The sequence below is a fragment of the Argentina silus genome (genome assembly GCF_951799395.1).
Source record: "Argentina silus genome assembly, chromosome: 4".
NCBI classification, from domain to species: domain Eukaryota; kingdom Metazoa; phylum Chordata; class Actinopteri; order Argentiniformes; family Argentinidae; genus Argentina; species Argentina silus.
In genome coordinates, this window is record NC_139658.1 from 11,064,468 (window position 1) to 11,069,398 (window position 4,931).

Here is a 4,931-nt window from a genome sequence, read left to right on the forward strand (position 1 = left end):
GAAAGAGCAGCGTAACAGCCTAAAAAGTGAAAAGGGACGAGCTCTATCGTTGTAACAGAGAGAAATGTGGCTGCAAATGTGGCTGCATTTTAAAGATCAACGTTAAAACGAGACAGCTCCTCTTTTTAGCTTGACAAACGCAAATAACCTATAGAGGAGGGACTAGCGAAGAACGATATCAAAATGGTTAATTTGATGTTTTCAGGTAGGCCCTATCTAAAATATAACCAAACATAGTTGGCACTAATAGGTCTTAATCGACAGGACAGTTGACTTTGCAAAGGGCCTACAATTACTTACTGTACAGGTCTACATGATTTGCAACATAAATTGTATCGGATATGTTGAATAAAAGGTACATGTAGGCCTTTTTTAAAGGCAAAACTAGAGAGCCCCTTTTGGGAAATTGGGAACGCAACAGCCTATTCTTGAGAGGGAACATTGTGAGGTACCGCAATCTCTTTGCGAGGGAAGCCGGTTATCTAACGCAATCATATTTCCTGATGTTTCCCTATCTGTCATTGTGTCTGTCATCTCCATCAGGGAGTTTCAAAGCACTATGCTACTGTATTTGATAACTGCCCACTCACCCCATTCAGAATGGCTAAACATAGACAATATGTAAAGATCACTGGAGACAACTGAATGGTTTTATACTCAGAAAAGACAAATACATTCATAGAGACATTCTCAAGACTGCACCTGTAGTGTGTTCACTGTATGTCCACAGGAGTGTAAAGAGGATCAGGCTGCCCTGATGATGGAGGCAGCCTACACCCCACTCCCACAGAGGACAACAAGACGGGCCAGGCACACAAGAGAGAGGGCCAGAGTGGCTAAAGAAAGAAAGGAAGAGAAGGAGGGTTGGAGGAGGGAGATGGAGGAGAGAGCGGAAGAGGTGGAGGGAGCCCAAAACCTTCTACATAAGGTGAAGGAGCACACCGATGCAGAGAAGGAGAGGCTGAAGGAGGAGAGAGAGAGGGTGGACAAGGACAGAGAAACGGTGGACAAGGACAGAGAAATGGTGGAGAAGAAGAGGAACATAGTCAACCATCTTAAGGATGATATGGAGAGGAAGAGGAAAGTGTTGGATAGAGACACTGAGAAAGTGAATGAATGCAATGCAATACTCAGTCGCATTCAAAAAACACAGGAAAATAACAAAAAGGATTTGGAGGAGAGGATTGTCCAGTTGGAAATAAAGGCGAAAGAGGTGGAGGAGGTGGAGAAAGTGACAAAGGAGATGGAGGAGACTTTCCAGAGGGAGATGGAAAGAGAAAGAAATGAGATGAAGAGGAGAGAGAACGAGGTGGAGGAGGGAGAGAGGGTGGTGCAGGAGAGAGAGAAGGAGGTAAAGAAGAGCGAAGAGAGATTAAAGATGAGTGAGAAGGAGACCGAAACACTGAGAGAGGAGCTTCAAAAAATCAAGACAACAGAGTTGGAGAGAGAGAGGGGGAAGATTGAGAAGGAGAACGAATGGATGAGAAAGGAGATGGAGGTGATGAAGAGAAGGGTAGAAGAGGTCAACAGAGAGATGGAGAGAATCCTAGAGGAGAAAGAAATGGAGGTGAAACAAGTGAAAGAGAGGATGGAGGTGATGAAATGGGCAGAGGAGGAGAGAGAAAAAGACAGGAATGAGAAGGAGAAAGAAAAGCATATTGAATGGGTGAGAAAGGAGTTGGAGGCGATGAAGAGAGTAGAGGAGGTGGAGAGAGAGAAGGAGAAAATCCTGGAGGAGAAAGAATGCGACGTTAAACGCGTGAGAGAAGAGATGGATGTGATGATAAAGAATATGGTGGAAAGGAGGGAGAGGGAGGTGAAAGAGGAGATGGGAAAGATTACAGAAGATGTCGTGAAGAGGATGAAGACAGAGATGGAGAGAGAGAAGGAGAAGATTGAAAAGGACAAAGAAAAGGATATTGAATGGATGAGAAAGGAGATGGAGGCGGGTATGAAGAGAGTAGAAGAGATGGACAGAGAGATGGAGAGAATCCTGGAGGAGAAAGAAAGGGAGGTGAAACAAGTGAAAGAGAGGATGGAGGTGATGAAATGGGCAGAGGAGGAGAGAGAGAGAGACAGGAGTGAGAAGGAGGAAGAAAAGGGTATTGAATGGATGAGAAAGGAGTTGGAGGCAATGAAGAGAGTCGAAGAGATGGAGAGAATCCTGGAGGAGAAAGAATGCGATGTTAAACACGTGAGAGAAGAGATGGATGTGATAAAGAATATGGTGGAAAGGAGGGAGAGTGAAGTGAAAGAGTTGATGAGAAAGATTACAGAAGATGTCGTGAAGAGGATGAAGACAGAAATGGAAAGAGAGAGGGAAAATACTGAAAAGAAAAGAGTAATGGCGGCGAACCTGGAGTTTGCAAGAGAGAGCATGGAGAGGGCTTTCCATAAAGGGAAACAAAATACAGGTATGCCCTCCATTATCTGCTTACAGTGCTTTCTAAGCATGATCCTTTTGGCTTCTCAAATCACCTCAAAGTAATTTAGATTTTATCTATACAAATGATAAGACAATTTTTCTTTTTCAGATATTTCAACACAGAGACAATTCTGGAAATCCACAACTATCCCGAACTTACTACCACAATAACTACCCTGCATACTATCACTATAACTTCACTTGCCGTTTCAATTGTCTTTCATTAAAGTCGTATTCAAAGGCAAACTGTGTGTCATGTTTGAAATGCTGTATTTTACAAGTTGCATAGCTGTAAACTATGTTGAGTGATGATGAGTTTAGGAAGAAAAGGTATGTAAAAAATGAATACTCCTGCACACACGATTGTTACCTCTGCTTATTTATTGTGTTGACGTTTCGGTTTATGACCTTTATCAAAACATTTTTATCTGTGAGGCCTGTATTCCTAACACCACAACATGGTACTGCCTCTCAACATATGCATTTCAAAACATCCACTTCTTCTCTTAATGGGTGATACAAGTGTTTAGTTAAAGCTTCCTGGTCCACACTCACACAGTGTTCTCTATACAATAAAAATGTTTTCACATTTATGAACCTGTAAAGATCTCTAGCATGCTGGTTATATCTGTCTTATCTGATAACTAGCATAGCTATCTAAGTAGCTAGCTAACCTAGGAAAAAGTCAGGAGTTGTTATCGGTTGGTTGTTACGTACAGCTATATGGATTTCACTATGGTATATGGGACAGACATAAGCTGATATAATCAGTTTTTTTTATTTTTTTTATTTCCCAGTTCATTCTGTAATTACACAAATGACATTTTGATCTTAGGTTCAATGTTGTCACAGTTGTTTTTTATACTAAAAAGTTAAGCACCAGCTTGCCATGTACAGTACAGTAGTAGGCAATATGTTCACCCTGTGAATCATAGATGACCTGGTATTCCGGTGAGACTTGTGTGTTTACGAGCTGGAAGCAATTGTTGACTAATAAAGAATATTTTCATAGAGATCACATGATAGTTCTTCTACAAGCAGCCCAATAATTTCATAGGAAAGTATTCAATCTTTGAAAACTTATGATGTTTTATTTAGACAACAAATAAATTGAGAGATCTCATGGAGAGACAAAGGGAACATGTGATATCTAAATTCAATGCTTTGATAATATTGACATGATTTATAATGATATAATTGGATACCAATATTAGGTCTGAAGTGAACATTATGTCTACATAATGCTTGCTGACACAACATGGCCCAATATCTTAGAAAAAAGGTGATAATGAAGCAGGGAACTCAAATTAAAAAAATTATGTAAATGTCCCTACTCAAAAAGATCAGTTGGCTTAAAGAGTAAAGAGTCTTTATTTCATATGGCAACAAATGAATCAAGTCACGTCTCTCAAAATATAACCTAATAGCTTGAACTACAATGACTACTATTCTTAGACAATCAAAAAATAACAAGAAAAGCAGAGCACAGGTTTCAACCAAAATACTGTAGGTCCAAAAAACAATGAAAAATAATGCTGAATAAAAGAATAATAGACAAAACTACTGCACCAGAAGTCACTATTGTATCTCGCCATGCTAGAGGTGACTGAAATATGGTTTCTAACCATAGATGCAATTTTTATTTTCTACACGTCTAGACTAGAATTTAGTCTACCAAAACCTTACCCATTCAATCATAACAATGCATCAAGAACAACACATACTTGTTCATACATTCTGAAGATGCAGACAATGTTGTCCTCTCTATCATGGCCATCTTGCCAACGCTGAAGACATTAGGGTGTATTCAGTGAGGAAGTGTTCAGAACGTTGCAGATAGAAATGTCTGACATGACTCCCCAATTCGCATGACAGACACTCATACCGTACCTGTACCTGTTCTACAGAACAGATGTTCTATCTGAATGTTCTACAGAAAAGATGTTTCAATTTGATGTTTCAATTTGAATAGTCTGTAACGTTCCAACCTCTTGAACAGGCCCTAGCTTTTTCCAACCGATACACAAACGGATGCCCTCTGAAAGATAACTTTGTGGCCCTTTTTGAACACGTTGTCACTCCTTCCTTGCAGTGATCTGTCATGCAAATATTCACCTATTCAGTCATGTCAGGTCACTGATTACTCCACGAAATAGAGAAAGGGATGACACATTTACAAAGGTTCAATATCTCACTCAACAGGTAAAAAGTCAAGAACGTGTTTATTAGGACCTTGAGATGTTCACCTGAACTCAACATACTTCTCAAACGGTTCTCTATACTGCCAGTAAAAAACATTTCACCTATCTCTGTTCTCTCTCGCAGGTTGAGTATTCACTCTTAAATAAACCAGAGAAGGATTCTCCCAATAAATCATCCAAAGTCACATAGGTGCCATAAAGCCTGCTTAACCAATACGATCTCATCCTAAGTTTCAAGACACCCAATCAGGACTCTTCTATTTGTAGACTGTGGCATTTCATGCTTTAGCAGGTGGCGTCAGTAA